This window comes from Neopsephotus bourkii, unplaced genomic scaffold (genome assembly GCF_033783945.1).
Source record: "Neopsephotus bourkii isolate Nb327-2 ecotype Australia unplaced genomic scaffold, CSIRO-AGI_Nbou_v1 NB_230, whole genome shotgun sequence".
Taxonomy (NCBI): domain Eukaryota; kingdom Metazoa; phylum Chordata; class Aves; order Psittaciformes; family Psittacidae; genus Neopsephotus; species Neopsephotus bourkii.
The window spans coordinates 1,048,529-1,071,692 of record NW_026900740.1 but is presented as its reverse complement, the minus strand read 5'-3'; the positions used below and the strand labels follow the sequence as shown (position 1 = coordinate 1,071,692).

At 45.2% G+C, this 23,164-nt stretch overlaps 1 protein-coding gene across 12 annotated transcripts in view; it reads left to right on the top strand.

The window, feature by feature from the left end:
* PITPNM2 (phosphatidylinositol transfer protein membrane associated 2) overlaps nt 1-23,164 on the top strand; it is a 132,314-nt gene that overhangs the window by 9,566 nt on the left and 99,584 nt on the right. For 9 of the 12 annotated variants that reach the window (XM_061344621.1, XM_061344619.1, XM_061344618.1 and 6 more), the window contains exon 2: nt 7,543-7,642. The gene's annotated coding sequence lies outside the window, so the exon portion shown is untranslated. Of the gene's footprint in view, nt 1-2,524; nt 2,626-7,160; nt 7,180-7,205; nt 7,225-7,542; nt 7,643-23,164 lie in introns of those variants that run through there. The other 3 variants (XM_061344615.1, XM_061344617.1, XM_061344616.1) reach the window with 3 other exon arrangements.

Below are 23,164 nucleotides of genomic sequence, written 5' to 3'. Positions count from 1 at the left end.
AGGCGCTGGCACAGGGTGCCCAGAGAAGCTGTGGCTGCCCCATCCCTGGCAGTGCTCAAGGCCAGGTTGGACACAGGGGCTTGGAGCAAGCTGCTCCAGTGGAAGGGGTCCCTGCTTGTGGCAGGAGTTGGAACTGGATGCGCTTTAAGGCCCCTTCCAACCCAAACCAGTCTGACACTATTGTAACTTGAGTACTTACTGAAGGCAGTATAAACACAGGCACGCACTACAGAGCCCAGGGGCTTAGCATTGTTGTTATGATAAGATATTCCATCTGGAGGTGGAAAAAAAAAAAAAGCCCTTTTGGGTTCCTTTACCTCAAGGCTGGCAACGAGTGCAAAGTGAGTGACATATTTCCATTTGACTCATCTGTTGTCAAAATGATGACACCCTTGAGTCACATTAAAAATGAGACCTTGTAGGTGAGTTGGCTCTTGGTTCTGGTGAGCAGGGAGCAGCTGTGTGTTGGCTTTTTGATTTGTCCTTGCTAAGAAAATGCCTTTTTTTTTCCTGTCCTTGCAATGGGATGAAATTGATTAATGCTGCAGCTGATGTTCTGGATGAGAAGTAAACAGGAGAGCCTTTTCAGTGGGATGCTGGATGGTAGCCATAAGGATATTCAAATAACCTGCTTTATAGCTATTTAGAGCCTTAGAACCAAAAGAACATTAAAGAGTGCCCAGTAGGCAGATGGTTGGGAAAGGAACACCCCACGATCAATGAGGCAATATGTAAATATTTTCAATCATTACCACAGTACTGCTGTGTTGACATTGAAATTCCGAGTGCTATTCCATGGGACTCCTCATTGATCAGCAGATGAGCTCGGATACAACAGAGGATAAAAGCCCAGTACTGAGCATTATTATGGATTGTGGGGTTTGTTGACAAGAACAGGCTTCCATCGGGGTCTATGAATGGATTTCAAACCCTCTTTAAGCATGTTGCTGACACACTGTGCTTCTTCCCTGGCTGTCAAGCACCAGTTGTATTATTTCTTGAGCTTTATTTCAGGTGAAGTGCTGCATAGTTGACTGATTCTCCACTAATTGCCACATTTATATGGGAAAGGGCAAGGTGGAAGTGATGGGGTGTTCTCTGCTGGAAATACACCTGGTTATAAATGGCTGGAAAGGAAGAGAAATCAAATGGGTGCATTAAAGTGAAATCTGGGAAAAGGTGCTCCTATAAGGAGGCTGTAGGGACCTCATCGGGCTCATTCACTTAGGAATCTTCACTGGGGTGATAACACTCTTGTGCATAAAACATGAAGTGCCTTTAGCACACACAGGTGATGAACCCACCAAGAGGCTTTTGCTATTTTTGTCCCTCTCCTCCTCCACTTTTGTGCTCCTGGAAGAAAACACTGTGTAGGTTTTACTTCTCTCAGAGGGCAGTTAGGACTTTGCCTCTAAATAGGTGTTATAAAAGCTGCTTTTTGTGATCTGAACCTCAAACTTACTTATACAAAACATAACTGCCTACCTCAAACCAGTACCATGCCGGTGCGGAGCAGATGCTGCCGTGTACAGTTCCTGGGATCCCAGTGTGGAGGCAGGATACTCTGTCTGGGGAGGTGAGGTGTCCTGGAGCCTGTGGGGAACGTTGCCACTGTCGGTATGTGATGTTAAATGTGATCTCTTCCCTCTTTACATAGGCTGGTGTGAGGTTCATAACAATCACAGGTGTTACAACATATATATATATATATAAACCACCCAATAACATAAAGGGTGCATATGTGGTTTTCTAAATGTATTTTTCTCGCAGCCTAACGATAGCAATGGGTTGGAACACCTCACACCCCAGTCCCCCATTTCATACGAGGCAATAATGACTTTTAAGAAAGGAGGGAGAGTGCTTTGCAAAGGAAAAGCTCATTATTGGTACAGCAAGCTCCAGAGCCCAGGCAGCTTTGTGGAAACATTTTGTTGTTTGCTTTCTCTTCCTTCCCCCTGGGTCTGGCTGCTTCCAGTGAGCTCAGGACACTGTGCTCCTTAGGGAATGTAACCCCAGAGGCACTTTGGAGAGTCCAGATGCTACAAGCATCAGACAGAGGAAAATGGTTTAGGAGCCTTCTCGAGCTGCTCCTATTTTCTAGTTAACTGCTGCATGTATTTTGCATGTTGATTGATTTCCTGGCACGTCCCAGAGCCTGTTCCTCTGATTAGAGTTCTGCAGGGTTTTGAATCTCTTTCTCTCTGGTTTGTTGCTTTTCAGTTGCTCACTTAAATTCCCTTCATGTTTTCAGGTGGCTAAGAGAACAGAACAGAAAACACCTTCTCTGTGGATACAGGACTCCTGTGACTATTTGTGGTCTGAAGCTGATGCTTCCAAACCACGGGCATGCAGTGTTTGACCACAGCTGACACTCGTTCAGGCTTAGTATTTGTTAATGCAGGTTGTGCAAAAAGCAGTAGGCTGAGCTAAAGCAGCTGTAGTGTTCTCCAGGAGCAGTGTTGTCTGTTCATTTATCCCTGCAATAGTGCTGTCTGTGTCTCTGACTCTGCAGAAGCAGCGTGTAAGTCTTGCTTTCAATTGCCTTTGCTCAGCAGGACTCTGCTCTTGGGTGTGAGAGAGCACCAGTGTGTTCTGGTCTGCAGTTGTCCCCAGGTGTGTGTTCAGGTAATGGTGAGGTGGGAGCTCTGTTGTGCCACCAAAGTGTTTTAGTGGTGGTACATCTTAGGAGCAAGGAGTGAAAAGTGGACTGTAACATGAGTTAAGCAGAGAAGCCTTCAGAAGCCAGCAGAAAGCATCTTGTGATTAATCCTCCTGCGTGGAAAGGTAACTGCTAGTTCTGTTAGGGTAATGTAGTGTTTTGAGTGTGCTGAATACGAGCCGCTTTCCTCTTGCAGGGTGGCACCTCTTCCTCCTTGCAAAATGTATTTGCATATCAGTCTGTGTAGTAATAACTGTGGGGTGCTGCTGTGTGCCTTGTGTGATGAGCTGTCTGCTGCTACAAAGCCAAAAGTGGCCTTTGCATGGGTTTCTGAGCTGCTCCGATGCCCAGAGACCTCTTTGGAGAGATCCTACCTTCCTTGAAGGGCTTTGAGGGAAGCAAGTTTGTCATGTTCACCTTTGCAAATCACCCATAATAAAAATGTTCTTCTAGCCTTTTGGGAGCTTATGCATTAACTCCTGGTTTGTTGGGTGGCCTTTTCCTGGTGGTTTGGTTTGGACAAATGTGTCCCTTGATGAATAATGCTGAAGGCTCCTGCCTTCCAGTAGTATAAATTTAAAATAGAAGCAGTTTTAGCTGTGTATTCGATTACCACTTATCACAAAATGTTTCTGAAATGCAGATAGGGTTAATTATTACCAATCTAAAAGAGGCTTAAAACTGACAAGCTTTGAGTTTGAGTTTTGCATTGGTAATCTGTTCTCACACCTTAAAAATAAGTAAATTAAGAATAGCATCAGTGAGGCCTCTGCAAACTGCAGTGATTTTTGAAAGCTCTGACTTGGGAATGCAGTCGAGGTGAATTGTTTATGATTATGGCAAAGAAGAGGTTTTATAAATGTGTCAGGGTGTCCTAGGCTCCATTAATGATCTGCTTCTTTCAGTTAGGGAAGATGCTGGTGTTTACATTTCCCAAAGGCAATACTTTCAGTTTCTGTTGTTCAGAAGTGCTTTTGCTTTTAACCACTTTTGATTTCAGTACTGTTAGCAAGCGTGTAGAGCGCTCCTTCTGTTTGGAGTAATTGTTTCAGACTTGCTGTCACGGAAGAGAAGTTGTTTTGTCACCCATCCCAGCCTAGAAACACAGGGAGAAAAGCCCCAACCCTGAAACAGAAAAGGAGAAAGCTGGTGGGAAGCTTGAAGGTTGGTTTCCTTAAACTGAGGAGGTGTTGTGTCTGCTCTCTGGATTGGCACAGCTGCCCAGTGAGGCTTTTGAGATTGCTCCCACAATGGGTCAGCTGAACACTGAGACACTTTATGGGTCCAGCCCTGCTAGTTCTGGGAACTGTGTTGAACTCCTCAAAACCAAAGGAATGGAGTCAGCCTGTATTTATGTGCTTAGGGTATGGTGGATACTCTTTTTAGGTGGATATTGTTCAGCATCTACAGAAACTTGTCAAAGCAGATGTAGACTGGATAGTGACAAATCCGAGTGCCTTGCTGAGTGAATTTTTGTATGACATGTAAAAAATACTAAGACAACCAGACCATCTATATATTGGTTTTAAAACATACATATATATAATCCCTTTAAAAAAGAAATGTAATGTGAAGGCTCTTGTTTACTGGGAGCTCAGTGGGGTAGAATGGCTAAAAGACTAACAAGGCCTTCCTGAAAAACCTTTAAAAGTTGAAATGCAAAGCAAGATTAAAATGTTCTATTTGAATGTATTTCCATCGTACAGATTTGAATAGGTGATTTAGAGAGAAAATCCTTTGGGCTTCCAATCATTGCATTGTGTAGAACAGCAGGGGAAGAAATGCTTTACATTTCCCTTTCTGGAAAGAGGTTTTTCTTAAAGGATTCCTTAGGAATTTAGTGGGTTAATTCTGCCCCAAAGCCCACCCTCAGACTCTTGACACAGGTTGATATCTCTGAAATAATCAGATATTTTCCTTTGATTGATGTCAAGATGTAATTTTAAAAGCAGTGATGATTTTCACTGTTAATTTTGTTGTGAGCTTGCAGTGCCCATTTTATTTATGATCTGGTCTTTATTAATAGTTGGAACAAGAATGATAGCCAATAAATGGAAAGAAAACTAAGCTTTGGCTTTGTAGCACATGGCAGTCATTTGGGTGACATCAAGGACTGGCGTCTAGTGAGTCTGAAAGACAACTGCATCTATGTATGTGTGTTGCAAATACTGGCTTGTGGCTCGTCCTGGATAGCTGGATCAGGTTGGCTCTTCATGCGTGGTGCTTTCACCTCTCAAAGTGCCCCAGCAAAGCTAAGGAAATGCTCTAATACCATTGTCTGGCTGGAGTGTTTCCTCTCCATGGTGCACATGAGGATGCAGCCGTGTGGTGGCTGCTGTGAGACCACAGTGGAAAGTTGTACGTGAGCCAGATCTGGCACGTGGGAATCCCTCGTCTTTAAGAGTCAGCGCAGACACCATAGGACTACAAACTGGACCTGTGGTTTCCAGCTCAGCTTAGATCCACATCTCATAGCTGCATCACAGGAGGTTTTGAGGTACGTTGAGCAACCTGATACCCAGCACTTGTTGTTGTAAACCCAGGCTGGGAAAGCAGAAGTGGCGTTTGCGCTCCATGCGAGTGGCTCAGCTCTGAATCAGCCGCTGACGCTAATAAGCATTTGTGGACTAAATATATTTTTAAGCTGTCCGGCTGCTTGCTCCCGGTGAGGTCTCTGAGATTAATGGTCCTGAAATGGTACTCACGTTTGCTCTTCCTCCAGGATCAGTCTGACCTGTGCCAGCACTGTTATTGTTTTAAATGGCTGTGCAGGAAGGTAGAGAAGTAGAGGGGTCGCTTTTCATTAAGCTGTTGGTCAGACATAAATCTATCTGTTAACTGGAGCAGTGTATCACAGCTGAAGATATCAGTGGTTTTCCCAAGCATAGAGCAGAGTATATTGGTGTATTCTTATAACCCTTTGGTTGTGGATGCTGGTCTTTAGGGTTGAATGCAGGTCCCAGTTGAGGAGATGCTTTTTCTGGTGTGGTTGTGGACCCAAATTTGCATTTTCTGGTGTGGATGTGGACCCAAACTTGCATAGAATCATAGAACAGTTAGGGTTGGAAAGGACCTTAAGATCATCCAGTTCCAACCCCCCTGCCATGGGCAAGGACACCTCACACTACACCATACCACCCAAGGCTTCGTCCAACCTGGCCTTGAATACTACCAGGGATGGAGCATTTACAACCTCACTGGGCAACCCATTCCAGTGCCTCACCACCCTCACAGGAAAGAATTTCCTCCTTATATCCAATCTAAACTTCCCCTGTTTAAGTTTGAACCCATTACCCCTTGTCCTGTCACTACAGTCCCTAATGAAGAGTCCATCCCCAGCATCCCTATAGGCCCCCTTTCAGATACTGGAAGGCTGCTCTGAGGTCATGTTCTGGTGCAAAACACAGCTCCTTTCCTGACCTGAAGGGGAAGGGAATATTGCTGCAGCCTTGGAATTCAGTGAGTTAAAGGCAGCTTTACTCTGAGCGGGTGGCTCTCTGGGGTGTGTGGGAGCTGCTGAGGCCCAGTCCCCCTTGCATGCACGTGTGGTCAAGTTATCTACTGATCTCTGTTGACTTCCTGAAGCTGTCTGCCTGCCCTGGGTGACTTGGCAGGGGAAGGGCTGCACATACTCTATCCAGCTTTCCCTTCTCCATCCACCCGGTCAGACCTTGTGCTGCTGAGAGCTGTTCTGTTCTGGCTGTTGCTTGGAGGACAGCAGGGGCAGACAAACAGGGGATAAGCCAGGAAATGAAGGAAGACTTAAAGGAACTTGAATATACTCAGGGAGGTCTAAGGATCATAGAATAGTTTGAGTTAAAGCTCATCTAGTTCCAAGCCCCTGCCACAGGGGCTTCCACTCGACCAGGTTGCTCAAAGCCCCATTCAACCATGACCACATCAAGAAGAGAGTGGAGCAATGGCTGGGGTGGAGGATATAGCACATGTGTGTGCCCTGAAGTGCAAACCAGGTGCTTTAAAGGTGGCATTAAAAAGAGATTGGAGGTAATGATGAGTCTGTGCCTGAAGGAATCTCTTAGAAAGGCAACATGCTGCTTGGCATAACGAAGCAACCCGTGTAAGCTGCTTGGCAGGTAACACTGTGTTGCCTGCTCTCAGTTCCTTCTGCTCTCAGCCCTCCTGACAAAAACCAGCCTTGGAGGAAAGCAGGTATCTGCTGGCTGGGAAATGAACTGTAAATGGGCTGCCTGGGGTTGGCATTTCCTGAGCTGTGTGGGAAGGGAGCTGGGTCTGTCCTCCTGGGTGCTGCTGGTTCACCAGCCCATCTCTGCCATCCCTCAGGCCTGGCTGCTCCATCCTCTGCAGCAGCCATGGGAGGTGCCTGCTCTTCACTCCTCCTCCAGGTGTGGAAGGACTTGTGGGGTTTATAAAGGCAGCTCCAGTTTGTTTCCACCCTCAAATGTGGGATCCTGCCTGGTCTCCGGGGAGCTAACTGGAGGAACGCTGCAATGTGATGGTTTTTGTGTGTGATGAGGGAAATACTTGAGGGGAGAGTTACGGTATTTACAGAGAGCAGATGAGGGTGGTCAGAGCAACGCGTGCGAGTGGGTTTTCTTCTTTCTCTTTTTTGCTTTGTTTTGGTTTTGTTTTAATTTCCATGAGTTGGAGATGCCGATGACTCAGGGCTTGGAACGCGCTTTAAATCCCCGAGGTGCTCACTGCCGCCTACTATCACGTATTGAATTTCTGACATACCGGAGGGATGTCTGCGGAGAAACTCTGATGTGCAATTAGAAAACGTGGTAGCTTTATGTTGTTTGCATAGGAGCCATTAGCATGGTGTAGCTGTGAAAAGAATGCAGCTTTATTCTTGCTGTTGATTTCCCATGGCAGTTAAGTGACTGTGTTTTATCTTCCTCTAGGATGTTGACACATGTGGACCAACAGTGACATCCTTTTCCAGCAATGCTGTCTTTACTCCCTCCTGCATTCGGAAGCATCTAGAGAGAGATTTTGCAGAAGGTAGGTCCTGGCATTTCAGCTGGGTGGCTGTTCTTTTTCTCCTACGATAGGGAAAAAACATTTAGATGTTACTAGGGAGAATGGTAATGAGACTGATGGATGCTGCTGCTGGTGAGAGAGGGGATTAACCTTACCTTGGGTTCCACTTGAATAGTGCTCGGGGGAAACATGATAAAATGGAGTCTGGAAGAATGGCTGGATGAGGCTTGGCAGTCAAAGGACATGGTTTGCTTAAATTGCACAGATGTGTGTGTTGGTAATAAACCTCTTCATAATGAAAACTCAAGCTCTTTGCTTGCTCCTGCATAGTCAGCACCCTTGTTTATCTAGAATCTTTCAAATAAATAAGTTAAAAGGGAGAATGGCTGCGCAGATGTGCAATTAACATAAATTCTTTGTGTATATTTAAATCTAATGTGGGTCTTTTTCCCCAAAAAAATCTTAACCTTGTTGCATATTATTTGTGTTGAAATAAGCAGTGCGCAGCCTCTGGTGCCACTGTAAAATTGTGGTTAATTTCTACCTTTTTTCCTCCCTCTGAACTTTTAATTTGCTTTACATTGCCAAAAGGATTGATGTGCAATGTAGAATGTAGCTGATGAAGCAAGTACCCTGGGGTGTTCTTAAGTAAATATGAAGAGATTTTATGCTCATAATGAATGTATGTACCTGCTACTCCCTTGTGCTGTCACCTGTGGAGTGTTGCCTGTGGATTCGTTGTGTATGTGTCCAGCTCTCATCAGACCTCTTCTGTGTGGATTCTAGGAATGCACAGCATAAGTGTCAAACCTGCCTCCAAAATGAGTGGCTGAGCAGGGGTTTTCAGTAGATGGGGTGTCAGCTTTAGGCTGAATGTGTAGTTTTGCATCATCTTATTTCCCCCAGTACATCCCTCACCATTCCCATGTTTTTTTCTTGTATCAGAAAGGGTGTTTTTAACTTTCAACTCCGCCAAATGTTTCCTTTTGCGGTAATGCTGTGGTATAGCATCTTTGCATTTCTCCTGCTGGATGCTGAAACTCCTATTGCTGGTTTTTGCTTTAAGAGCAACAGATTTGTGGGAAGAACAGAAAGTATAAATGAGTTTGGATCGGAGGCTGTTCACTTCTCAGACTGAAACATCTTTTCATTTTCTCTGGGTTTATGCCTCAGGGTCGCAGCAGTTGCACTGAAGCTGCAATGACACCAGCTCTGTATTAACATGCAATATCTTGACCAGAAATCCTTGAAAACTAAGGGTCATTTGAATACCTTAATAACCTCATGTCAGGAAATTGGCTCCCAGTGAATACATTGCCATTCCCCATGTCAATTCCCTTCCTGAAGCCTCTTACTTCAGGATTAGCAGAGCCAAAGGCCATCCTGGGTAGGCTGCTCCCAGTGCTGCAGCTTGTCCCATTGTGGGGCACTTGATTTCTTCAGGAGAGAGCCTGACGGCTTCTGCCCACTGGGGCTCTCTGAAGGAGCTGTGGACAGGTCTCTCTGGGAACAAAAGCTGCTGTCAGCAGCTCTACGGAGGAGAGGCATTAATTGCCATGTGGATTTGTGCTCCTGTGCTGAGGGAGAACATCTATGTCCCAAGAGCTTTGCCTCCCTTGCTTTAGGTCACGCACTCCCCCTTCGCTCCCCCTGTAAGCTGTTGTAGAGGAGAGTGTGTTTCTCTGAATTAGTGGTAACAGCAAAGAAGAAATGCAATCCTTAGCAATATTTAGGGTTTGCTTTGCCCCTAGGCTGTGGCTCTACTCGTTTCACTCGCCTGAAGGACTTAACAGGGCTGAGATCTCTGTAAGAGAGGTGCCCAAGTGGTCATTAATTTCCTGAGCTGGTGAGGGAAAACTGCCTTCAGAATTGTGTTCACACAAATGAATCTGTGCAGCTTGCGTCACTGGAGAGCCAGTAATGGCTGTGGATTGACAGGTAAGGAATGGAGGGAGAAGAATTGGGTTTTAAACCTTGTCAGGGAATGCAGCTTTCATGAAAACAGAAAAAGCTGAATAGCAATGTCCAGGAAAACACTGTAGGCACAGGGTAATTTTCCCCTCTGTTCTACCAGCTTCCCTGTGCAGCCCTTTGCTTTTCCAAACCTGGAGGGTTTAAATCCAAACTGCTGGGCAGAGTGAAAATGATGGGAGGAGGGTCCTCTGCAAGTCATGCCTGGTAGTGTTTTGCATAGAATTGTTTAAAAATCCAGGGAAGTGTTCTCAGCCTCTGCTGGGAGCAGAATGTGAGGGACGTGTGTGCACACAAGCCCTGAGTGCCTGTGATATTTGCAGTGGGGGACCTTAGCCAAAAGCCGCTGGGAGAAGTAGTGTGATGGGGAGATGGGGGATGCAGAATGAGGAGGTATCTGCTGCTTGGTCCTTCAGCATCCTCATTTCCAGCTGCCCAGGGCCACTGCACTGCCTTTGTGTGTTTCCACCAGTCCTGCAACTGCAGGAATCGGGGTGCGATGAGGAGTGAGGGTATCTGTAAGAAGAGTCAGAGACTGACACTGGGCAGGAGGCTAATATATGTGAGAAGGGAAAGTAGATGTGGTGAAAGCAGGTGGAATTACAGGGTGCCTTAGGTAAGATCTGAGGCAGGCTGGGGACAGAGGTCTTGTGCTGTCCCCTCTAAACAATTTGTGCTCCTCACTGAAGGAATGTATGGTGACTTGTCACAAGGAAGCACAGGTTTGCTTTGCATCTGGGTCCATCTAATGCCCTTCCAGCGCTCCCTGCCTTGCCTGTAGCACCTGACTTTGTGCCTGTGTCACGCTGTGCTGTGATTTTCCACCCCTGGCTGTGTAATGTGACAAGCTTTTCCCTTCCAGAACCCTGTGTCCTTTTATATGGACACAAATTGGGGCTGACTCTTAATATTCTGTGTCCTGTGCTTACCAGGGGACTTGCTGTGTGACCCCATGATGTGAGAATTGTACCCCTTGTGTGGGTAGATCTATCCTGATGTTGGCTCCTTTAGAGCCTATATTGCAAAACACTTTACAATGAGTTAGATCAGGTTGATAACACTTTAGAGAGCTGGGTGATGGCTGCATTTGTGCTGGCAAGGAGAGGAACCCTGTTTGATAGCGTAATGGAGCAGTAGAATTGCGGCTTTCCCCTATCTTGATGGGTAAAGGTTGTGGGTTAGTGTGGCACTTGTGACAGTGCCAGGCAGGGAGAAGGGGAAGCTGCTAATAAATAAGGGAGGGGAAATGGGGTCTTCGAGGATGTTACAGGTAAACTGAGTTAGACCTGACAGTCTGGGGCATAAGTGGAAAGGTACAGAAGGATCCCCTTTCAAAAGAGTGTCTCCTGTACAGCCTGGTGCTATGGAATTTCTAGTGGAAGTATGGGCAGGTTTTTCTTCCTGTTGTTTTCCTCCTTATACCATAGAAACACTAGACATGAGGAACTGTTTGGTCATATATATTTAACTGGGAGGAAAGAGCTGTGACACTGGTGTGGTTGTAACCACAAACTAACTGACAGTTTCCTGCTGCAAGTAGCTTTCTGTAGATCTAAACCTTGCTCATTTGTGTTCCTCTGTGCTGTTTAAATGTCTGAGGAAGATTCCACTGCTTCTGGCTGCTTGTTTTTGACAGTCTGTTGTAATTTGGGGGATGGTGGCATGAAGAGAGATCATTACAGCACTAATATGAATTCAGGTGAAAGTCCAGAAGGCTTCTCTATTTTACAGTCTTGTATAATGTAAAAGTCAAGAAGTAACCCCGTTAAATATGTGTCAGGCTGGTTTTGCAATTACATTTGCATGTACCTCTGTTTATTCCTCGGGAGAAAAGACCTAATCACATGAACCTACCTGCATAGCTGATATTTCCACGGCATCATTACTTGCTTATACCTCTCCTGCCTCCTCCCCATTCCTTCTCCTCTGTGATGTGTTAAATATCACGGCTGCAAAAACGAGGGCACGTTTTTTCCCTGCTGTTCCCATTCCAGCTGGAAAGCTTGGACAGATCCTTCCCTTGTGGTTTGTGATACTGTAAATAAAGGCTCCCGAGGTCACACGTTTTCCATCTCAAGTTATTTTGATTCCAGTGCTGGAATGGGGGGGAGGGAGGAGAGAAATAAAAATAAGGCAACAAACCCAAACTGGTCTAGCTTGTTGTGGGAAATGGAACCCATTAATGCAAAAGGAAAACCGTTGTTAAAAAGCCCTTCCAAGAAGACTCAGTCTTTGACTGAAGCTGAGACTTGGAGAATTAGGATTGAAGAATTCAAAGGACTCTTCCAGTCAGCTTTGAAATCAAAGTTATGTACAGAGGAGAGGCCCTGAACGGCAAACTCTATCATCTGGTGCTGTTCCTGGACCACTCTGAGAAATGTGCGGGCTAGCTTCAAAGGCATATTGGTGTGACTATACAAGCATATTGGTGAGTAATTTTACCTATGTTCGTGTGAATACAGTTACTCAGATGCTTAAATGTCAGTTAAGTGGGCTTCTAAGGATGGAGTTGAGATATTCTGGCTGTAGGTGTCAGTGGCTGTGATGTATCTTGTGGTTTGGCTGTAGTCGCTGCCTGCAGCCCAGGGCAGCACCTCATGGTCTGGGGCACTCAAGGCAAGTGATAGGGTTCTGAAAATCAGCACAGGATCCCAGTGTGTTGTGGTGGCTTTTACTGCTGCTGTTCACAGCTGGTGTCCTGCATCTGGCAGGTTTGGTCTCAGCTACGTCCCTTTCCGTGTCGGTGTTTGAGGCTTTGACTGTTGACAGCAAACACTGCTTAGGTTTAAACTTAGATTTCATATTTGTATAATCATGAGTTGGATTTACTTAGATATTTGTATAATCATGGGTTGGATTTACTAAGAAATGAGCTCACAACAAGGTCCATTGGGCTTCACTACTGGGTGGTGATATGCAGAGTATGATTAATCCTAGTTTACAGTGGAGAAACTAACAGATACTGGCAACTCTGTGCCTGACTTCTGAGTTTTGAAGAGGCCTTTTCCTGGTGAAGGTTTCTTGGTTATTTTTCATCAGAACAGGACACAAAAAGTAGATATAATTTGTCACTGCAGAACTCTCGTTGTGCTTTGACACTGCAGAAGTATTTCTTTTTCCATAAACTGTTATATTTATAAGCATACATCAGGAACAAGAGAGTAACGTTCCACACCTAGGTGTTAATCTCTGCACAGGATAGTCTGCGATTCAATAACTTTTCTTTTCTTCCTTGATCTTCTTTTGCAATTTTTCCCTTTAATGGGTACATGACATATGGACATAAAAAATAATGGCCCAATTTCACCCCTGCTGTAGCTCATTGACGTCATTAAAGCTACAGCAGGGATGGCTTGGCCCAGATTCTTTAAAAATAAGACCTGATGAGCAACCCCTCCTGGAAAAGCTCTATCGAGAAGGTTGTCCTGAGCGTGGCATAGAGCAGATGCTGTGCAATTCACTGTGACATTCAGTAAGATTCCCATTGGTGCCCTTCCTGTGAAATGGGAATTTCACCCTTCCTGAAGGGGAGACTACAAGGCTTGTGCTTGTGGACCTGCTTTTACCATCCCTCAATGCTGGAATGGGAAGGGGCAACTAATGAAGTGAGAGAAGGGTGCTTAAAGGCAGATCTGGATGGAGACCTGGCTTGCTTGGAAGTTGTTAGAGATGTTTTCTCTGTCTGAGGTCTGAGAACCAAAAGATGGGAATCATGGTAGAAATGTTCTGTTGCCTTGAGCATATTTTTAGGAAGACTGTCTCTGTTTTGTCTCTTTGTGCTTTTCTCTAGCTGCTCCCCAGAGGTAGTGTTCTCTGCAATGTCAAAGTATTGTCATACAAGGATTAGCCATCTGAACACGGCAGCTCTCTCTTCCCTCACATAAAAGGGGCACTCCTGGGTTCAGTATCTCAAAGTAGGTCTAAGGTGGAACTGCTTTTGCAGGCCATATTGCCCTTTTTATAACATGGCATAGAAATAGAAATTACAGGGAATATAGGTGAAAGAAGGCAGTGGAAATCATGGTGAAAATAGAAGATTTGACCTTGACTCAGCCTGAATTAAGCTGAAATGTACTTTCAGATCTGAACAAGCTGAAAACGGAGACAAATGTGAAAGGTTCTCAAGAGCTGTTGACTTCCCATTTACTAAAATAGTGGCAGTGATTCGTGGATGGCAGTTCTGAAAACCTTTATGCTAACTCACAAAGCATCTTGCAGTTATTTATAACTGCAGGAAGAAACACCTTTAAAGAGCAGAGCCCCAAAGCTCTATGTGTGGTGGGTAAATGCTTGATCACCATTTGTACAGCCAATACTCATTGCTTAGAGCATCTTTAATTTAACTGAGTTCTTGGTGGTAATAACTGTATCTGGCCAACACAGGTTCTCTTGCAGTGAGTCCAAGAAATCAGGTAGTTCTTTTTCCAATGCCAGACTCTTCTGGTCCACTGAATATAACTGCAAGAACACATAGTTCTTCAGAAGGAAAATGCTTACTGTGGTTTTGGTGACAGCTGAAGCTAACTTGGGAGAAGGAAGGATGGAGCAAATAGCACTGTTGTCTGCTCATGAGAGCATGTTCGTTTTAAGGCAATTGAAGTTGGAAAGTTTCTTGCAGGTGGAAGCCAGAATAGTGTCAAAGTGACATTCACTAGTATAAATAGTGAAGGGAGAATTAGATCTGTAAAATATATTCAGTCTTTTGATTAGTCATCCAAAACTCTGCTGGTGAGAAATCTGGGCTTAGCCTGATAAGTGTCCTTCTAACAGTGGAAAAAGTCAGCAAAGCTGAGACTTTGTGATATCCAGAGAGAACGTGCAGGGGCTGGCAGCAGACTTGTGAGGAAGAGCATTAATGCCAGTGGAAACAGAGGGAGAAAAGGTAACTGAAAGCTCTGCAGCCTTAAGGGCTTTTGGAAGCAAGAGGTATTCGATGTAATGCAGATAAGGGTGATGTTAGCTTCTTTTTACTGCATAGAATACACCCTTATCTGATGAAACTACCCTGCTTTGAGATTCTTTCCTATAGGACCTATAGGACTAAAGGTAGAACCCTCACTGTCCCTCTCCAACCAGACTGATGAGCAGCATGCGTTGAATAGTTATGACAGATCCCGTAAATGCTTTATTGTTGGAGGGAAGGGTTGAAGAGTGGATTCTGCCTGAGTAAAAGGATCTTAAATTGCATACCTTTTTGACTGATCCAAGCAGATAATTTTCCAGAGGCAGGCTATGTAGCACATCAATATGCTACGATGGGTGTTAGTAGAGTGTGGGAATGATTAATTTCTGGGCTATATGGTATAGAGATTCTTGTCTTAACAATCAGAACTGTTTCTTTTGGCTTAAAAATATGATTTTTCAGGAAGACATACACTTGTCAACGGGCAGTAGCACGCTGTTACTCATGTACTTACACAAAGCACATACATCCCTCTAAATGAAGGGCAGCTTTCTTTCTGCAGGCTGAGCGAAGCACGGCTCACACAGTGCTCTGAGGCAGTGCTGGGGAATTACGTGCTACAGCCAAGTCTTGGTTTATGTCCTTTGGAACATGCATGTGTGGCTATGCACATTGCACAGATGTCCCCAGGGTGGCTGTGGGTTATCAGCGAGATAACCTCGCCTCAGCCCTAGCGCTAAAAGTGGTGTGACGGGTGCAGCTGCCTGGTTGTGACCACTTCTGGTTGCATCTCAGCTTCACAGCTTCAAGTGGAAACTGTCCAAAAACGTAGCACTCCTCATTGAGGCAGGATGTTCTGCAGGACAAGTCTGTGCTGATGGCTGTGCATGGGCTCGCTGGCTGGAGCAGAGAAAGATGCCCCAGAGGATGTACTGACAGACTCTCTTGTGTATCCGTTTTGTTTGTGAAGAATCACGAGTTGAAATCAATATGCAGATCAGGAGTATCTAAAGAGAATACTTTGCTGTTTCTGCATCATCCCAGTGGTTGTGTTTATTAAAAATAAGTAAGAAAAGCCAAAGGGGAGGTGTGCAAATACCATATTTATTCAGATTAGAAAGGAGTGTGGGGATGGAGCCCTGGAGAAAACGGGAACTGTTCAGTACTGAAGGAGAAGTTTCAATTTATGTGATTGTAAGTTTTAATCTATTCCGTATGATCTAACCATTAAGCTCTACAGTAATAGGCTCACTTCAGCTCATCACCTACTAAGTGCTTAGGTTCCACTGGGTGCTCTTAAATCCCAGAGAGGCCCATAAGTTTCAGCTGTATTCTCAAGAGCTCCTCGAGAGCAAGGAGGAATTAGAAAAGGGAAACTTTCTGACAGCTCTGTTTGTGCTTATGGAAGAACTAAGCAAATAACCTTGAAATTAATTTGAGGTGTCCTCTTGACCAGTGACTAGTTTGTCTCCTAATGCTTCTCTGCGTGGCTAGAACACAACCTACCAAGAAAAGTTGTTCCTTTTTTTCCTGTTTTGAGGTTTATTTTGATGGATTATGTTTCGAAGTATCTGTTGAAGGTTATTTCTGGGAAATGCTGCCAGAATGCTTATTAATATGTGACAAGGCCCAGGCAGAGTCCCTTTTGAGAATTTGGCTGCTCTGTGCATCCTCAGCAAGGGGCAGTGCCTGTGCTGAAGTCTCCAAGTCCTCCCAGTTCCCTGCCCACGCTGGGCCTGGAAATAACTCTGTCAATAGTAGAAATGTCACAGCAGGAATGACTCGCTGGATGTGCCCAATTCCATTTATCTAAATGAGCTGTGATCTTGGATTTAACATGCTGTTCCATAGCTAAGATAAGAGGCCCATGAATTAGATTATTGTTGGAAAAAAATAGAGGGGTGCCAATATAAATACTTCTGTGAGAAGTTTAGCAGAGCATTAGCGAGTCTTTTTTACATTTATGAACAGCAGCGGTCAAAGTAGTATCCTGCAAAAGATGCTTTCCACATGGTAGGAACTCCAGGCATTAAAAAAGCATGAATCAGACTAAGAACTGTAGGGCTCCTTTTTTATTTGGCTTTGAGTCTTCAGATGCCAGTGCAAAGCTTTAATCAGGAGCTGTGTTGGTGAGAAACTACCACGTGAAATGGAAGGGGAGGATGTGGGCTGAGATGCTCCTGCCTGAGTGGTCAAGGTGCTCCCCAGCACCCCAAGGAGGTTCCTGCTCCACAGGTATCCTCCTCTCAAGGGTTCTGTGAGTGCTCTTGTCTCTTTTGAGGCCACAGCAGCACATAGCAGCCAAGGGGTGTTTTCTGCAGGTTGTGCTCTGAGACAAAGGCGTATTCCCTGGACAGGATGGCAGGAAGTTCATAAGGTGGGTCAGCAGGAAGCAGTTGCATGATCCCAACTACTGCTGGTGGAAAAACTACCCTAGCTTTTCAGTCTGCTGTTGTTCTATGTTGGTGAGGCTCATGGTTTTTGGTGCAGTACCTGCCATCTCTATAGACAGCTGTATTTAGTCTTACTGTTGTCACCACGGCTAGTGATGATGGACAAGATGAAGAGGGCTGGGATCCTGATGCTTGGGAACTGTGCAACACTTTTGTTTGGGTTTATCTCTTGTAACGGGGAGAGTCGAGGCAGTATTCTGCATCTGCTTCCTTGAAGACCTAAAATATGCTTTTATTGACTGCTCGGGTTTTGTGAAATCATGATGGAAGAATGTAGCAAATCCATTGGGAAAGCTTCCCCTCCCCACTTCTTAGTGTTGTCTCAATAGCTGCTGCTTGCGAATCTAAATAGCTGCCTGGGACGTTGTATTGCTTTTAAATATAAGCTAGCCTATATTATGAATAAATATTCTAACTTTATAGCATAGTTCCTTTACATCAAGTGGCTCTGCTTTTGCCAAGCCTCCTGTTGCTGGTAGCTCTGGGAGATGCTCTGCCCAGCAGATGTGTCGATATGCTGCAGCCATCAGACATTGGTCTTCCTGTCATAGAAAAGCAGGATTTGGGTAACTTACCGCACAATAACAGCCCTTCATAACTGCATGCCATGCTGATTTAAAGGAAAGTGTCAATCCCCCAGCTCCTGTCAGGAATGCCACCGTACACACCCCGAACTGTGCCTCTTACCAGCTTTCCTCACCTGCAGATCTGCCTCTTTCCCTCTTTCATATTGAAGCATGGCATAGAAGTGGGGTTGGGTTTTGACAGCCTGGAGTCTGATTGCTGAGGTGTCGCCTGGGCTATTCTCCACTAACCCCTGGGCTAATGGATGCTGCTTCCTGACGTAAAAACAGATGAGAAACTCTGGCCAGGGGCTAAGCCACATCAAGCTGTGCTTTCAGAGGTTAAGCTGATTGCAGATCTCTCATAAATAAATCTTTCTGTATTAATAAATAAACGCTTGCAATAGTTGCTTCATTATAGTGCACGGAAGCTTTCAGAAAGGAGACTTTCCCGACTGAGCCATTTCTGCAGTCTCTGCTGACTTTTAAAGGTTGGTGTCATGAATTGAATTTTGCCTCTTCCATTAGAATGGAGGGCGTGCTCTTCACTTGCACATATGGTTGATGCACTTGGAAGAGTGTGGGAAGAGCTAAGATATTCAGAGCTGCTTGCCTTGCTGCTGTGGCAGTCAGGTTACTGGGTTGTTTGGGGAGAGTGGGCAGCCTTTCAACGTGACTGTCTAATACTTGGGTCTTGGAGAGTGGGGAGGTTTCCCCTCTGAAGCTTATGTAGTTGTTGGTTGGCTGTAGAGACCTGGCTGGGTGTCTGCTGCTGACTCATTCTTCCTGCAAAATACCTCTGAGGAGAAAAATACATTGTCTATATTGCAAATGGCCTTATTCTTCTTTCCAAAGGGACTGATCCGTGTTGGAAGTTGATGTCACCTAACGTAAAGCATTGCAAATGTAAGATTAAGATGTACTTAATGTTTACATTCGATTGGTGGGGAAGCAATAGCTTGCTCTTTGAAACTGTGCTTTGCCTTGAAATAATCTTACCGGTGTTAGATAAATGCAGTGCTGCAGCCGCCCTTATTAGCCACTGATTAGAGGGTCCTTTGTGTAGTGTTGTCTGTTTCTGCCATAAATTAATTAATATGGAACCAGGAAAATTCCTATGGAAACAAAACAGGAGCCAATTTAATAGCAGATAAATGTGTGGTCTGGGCTATGAAAGTGAACACAAAACTAATTCCTTAATGGGACCACTAGAAGAACAAACAAATCTAGAGAGACGCGGTTGTGTGCCTCAGCTAGAAATGCATGTTTGTGGATATAATTAAACTTGAGTTAATAACACATTGTCGTCAGTCTTGGCGAGGAGCTCGACTTGGGCTGTGGCTACGTGTCCAAAGCATTTTTACTAGATTAACTTCTCCGTACAGCATGGTCTGGAGCTTTCAAAGCAGTTGCAGCTCTTGGGTGGCTGCCTTGCATATCAGCTCATTCCTCACATAGATGGGAGAGCACCATGAAGCCTTTCCTACAGCCTGGTGATGGAGCAATGGGCGACTATCCCTGCCAGTGACCTGCTGTAGGAGGCAGTGGGTGAGTTGGAGAAAAGGTGTTCAACAGCGCTGCATGAGGAGGGGTGAAGGTGATGCTTCATGATTCACGTTTTGCATTGCAAATCCTGCTTTGTAAGCTGTTTCCACCGATACGATAAATGATTTATTATCTCTCAGAGCTTTTCTTCACCCTGGAAAAAAGCAAAAGATGATCAGTGTTTTTTAAAGCTCTGTGTCAAATATTGACTGATTAAGTTGTAATTTCGAGGTGACGCATTTGGGCATGTAATTTTCAAGCCCATCTTTGGTTCCAAGGATCATAAATACCGGTGCCAGCTGTAATGAAGTGCTGTGCTACTTACTATGTTCCTATCACTGTGTGTGTGTCTTTTGTTTTAATTACTAAATCAGGGTGGCTATGGCCATAATAACGTGGTTGTTTTATGTCTTGGGACAGGGGGAAATAATTCTGTTTCGTTGAAATAATGCAGTTGTAACATGCCTCTGGGTTTGAGTTAAAGGGGGAGGTGGTGCAGGTGGCTGGCAAGGCAGTGCTGTTCTCTTGATGGTTTTCTGCAGCAAATTCCACTGCCATGGAGTGGCAGCGTATTTGTTTTTAATGGAACAACAACTTGTGAGCAAACACGGGGCTGTTTATGGTGACAAGGAAAGCACTAGAAAAACAGGCTATAAAATCCCACTCGTTAAGGGTAGCAATTGGCTCAGGTGCATCTCGGGGGAGGAGGTGTAGATCTGAGATCTGGCTGTGGGACTGCCCAAGCCATTAGGAGCAAAACACTTCACTTCTGTGCACCTCTGAAGGCCATCTGTAGGGGAAGTAGCTATCTGCCTGGGTGGTTTTATGAGGCAAAGTGCCAGGGGAGGACTCGAGATCCTCTGATGCAAAATGCTTTACAGATGAAGTATTTATTTCCCCTTTTGAAGGGAAAAGATGCATGATGATTTCTCAGACCAGGATGGCTGCACCAATTCAGATATAATTTGATAAATGAAGTATAAAGACACAGTGAATTACCTTCAGTAAAATACAAGACTGCCTGAACCATTTGCCCTTTAAATCTTGCTCCGCATCTTTGTATTTCCTGCTCATGCTGTTCATTAGTCTCCTGTGCCCTGTTGGTCTTGGGCTGATAATGGCCAGCTAAGTGGTGCACGCTGAAAGGAAAACCTCTGTATAAATAAAGCAGGGTGCTTTTCTCTGCATAAAGTGTCTTGTAGGGCAGAAAACCTTCTATTTGCTCCTCTTTTGTGTTGTAGCTGAGCCCTAAAACGTGTAAGTGCTCTTTACATATCCCCCCAAAGTCCGGTTTACACAGGCATCCTTTCTTCCATGGGAATCCTTACGCTGGTGTGGCTGCAGCACAGGCTGTGGTTTCTTTCCAAATGAATCATGCGGGTTTTACAAGCTGTAAAACTTCTCTGGAGAGGTTAAGGGTGTGAGCAGTTTACAGGCATGGATGACTTTCCCTGACTCGGAGCTGGATGTGTCCTGAGTATCTGCGTGATGCTTTGGATTGCCGGCAGGGATTTTTTCCCCCCTTCAGATGGGATGCAGCATAATCCCAGGCTCCTGATGTGGCTGCCTGCAGAGCTTTGCTGGGACATCCCTTGAGGATGGGGTATAGGAAGAGATAAAACTTTACTAGTGTTAGTTCCTTTAGTTTATGTAAACTTTTTATGAGGAATAAGCTTATGCATCTGGAGGACAAAAGCATCTCCTCTCTCTGGCTGGGCTTTCCTTAAGGATAATGAGTCTTGCTCCCTGCCTTAGCAGCTCTGCCCAGCCCTGTGGAGGTTGTTTTGACCACTCCAGCTTAGTCCCAGCCACTTCTCTGCAGATCAGTTTGACCTCCTCCTGGTGTTCCCTGTTCAGGAACGCGGTGCAAGAGCCCTGCAAAGGGGGAACAGTGGTTTGGGCAGTGTCTGTTCCCTCAGGCTCCTCACTGGGAGCAATTCTGGCTGCGGGCTCTTACAGCTGGGAGGCTTTGCATGCTGCTGTGTGCTTGCCCTGCTGGAAATGCAGTGCCATGGTATGTGGCATGTGGTCCTGCTCTATCACCACCTGCACTTGGAACGTGTGAGCAGTCCTGGTGGGGGAGCTGGCACATCCTCTCTTGTCTCTGGCATGTGTGCTGGGCAGGCAAAGGCTGGAAATCAAGGCTGTTTGCAGTACTGAGCTCTGGGTAGGAGCCTGTTGGGTGCACTCCTTGCACAGTGGCACTGGTAGCTCTTCCTGGGGTTCTGCAGCCATTCCCGTTGCTCTGACCCAACTAGAAAGCAAGTTGGCTGCCCAAGAGCAAGACAGGCTTTGGAGTAGGGCACTGGGCAAGAAATACGGAGCTGGCAGTGACATGGAGCTGGCAGAGGACAAACCAAGCAGGTAGGAACTGTCAGGAGCTCTGGAAATTAGCAGGGAATTTTTCTTCTTTTTCCCTTTCCTTTTTTCTGGCATATGCCAAGAGGAGGTGTTTCAGAAGGGGAATACCTGGCACTGCGTGATGGCAGCTTACCCAGCTGCCCTAATGGGATGCTTTTGCCAGGAGCCTTTGGACCTGTTCTTCTTGGTATAAATAAAATCAAATAAATAAAATACTTGTTCCTATAAATAAAACTGAATGAGTGTGATTCCCTTGAGTCTCTGGGTACCCATTACATGGTCAGTATTTGTTCCTTTCTCCCTCTGCAGGCAATTGATGGAGAGAGGACCATCAGTGTGCACAGATCTCAGCCAGGCACATGAAGGCTCACAGTAACTTTCTTCTATGATGAAAGAGATATTTTTATGGTCCAAAGTCTTTATTTTACTTTTTCCCTGGTGGGAGAGAATTGCTGGTGATAATAGTGGGCAGCCCAGCTCTTGTTGGGAAGCACTGAATGGAGGAAGGATTTATTGAAGGAAACGTGTGGCAAATTCCTTTATAATGCACTCTTTTTTTCCCCTATTTAAAGAGGTTGTTTATAACTAAGAGCCCATTAGCACCCAGGGGGTAATTTTGTTACAGCAGTTCCTTATTGAATGAGGGCTGTGGTAGTCTGTTTCTGGATGAGGGTCTCAGGAACAGCTCTTGGATAATGCTGTACCTAAGCTTTTTTTTTCCCCCCTCTTCTTTTTTTCTTCTTTAAATGGAGGTTGGTGCAGCTCCTTCCCATGTAGTTTGAACAACAGCTTTGTGAAGTACATGTCAGCATTTGAATTATGCTTTTCATTTATTGTAACCAATTCTAGTGCTCTCCTTTCATCCCCAGTGTTTCTGGAAGGTTTCTCAACATCTCTTCCTCCTCACCCCCTGCAACCCTGACACAAAAACCCCAAGAGCTCCTTTGAATGCTGCCTGGTGCTTTGCCTGTCTCTCTGTTAGATGCTGTTAGAGAAATGCTGTGATTTTGGAAAGAAAACTGAACCTGGTGTGGGGGGGGGAGAACTCTGCTGTAAAGAGTCCTGATCAGATTGCTGCCCACAGCTCTCCTTGTACTAAGGAGCAGTCAGAAGTCATCAGGGTAAAACCATCCACACAAGGAGTAGACACAGGCTCACTGGTAAGGGATGCTGAGCACTCTGCATCCTTTATGTGAAGTGCTACTTCTGGCCTGAATACTGATCAAATACTGATAATTCTATACTTAAACTGCCAACTTTTCCCTATGGTAGTGGTTCAAAGATAGGAGGGAGAAGTGCATAGCAAAAGCAGAATATGGCAAAGACTGATGATCATTGTTAGAGCAGAGAACCTATTTGGTTTAAAATAAGCTTCTGTGTGCCCAAGAAACGGTGATGTCTTCCAAGTTATCTCCACCCTAAAACCTTCAGAGCTGTTGTTGCAGGATGGCAATGCAAAACCTCTCTTGGTGGAATAAACGGTGAGGAAGGTCGTGTGTATTTTGCATCTTCCCCTTTTCACTGTTCTTCCAGTAAAAGCATGTTTGGGCTGGAGTGCACTGAGCTACCCAGGTGCGGAGGATATTATGGGCTCTCCATATTGCTGGCCCTAATTTTAGCTACGTTCTGCAGTGTTCATGCCAATACTCACCCACTTGCATTTGCACTTCTGGTAGAGTCATTACACAGTGTGAGCTTCACACATGTGCCGCTTCTCCTGGAGCTCAGCTGGCAGCAGCAATTTGTA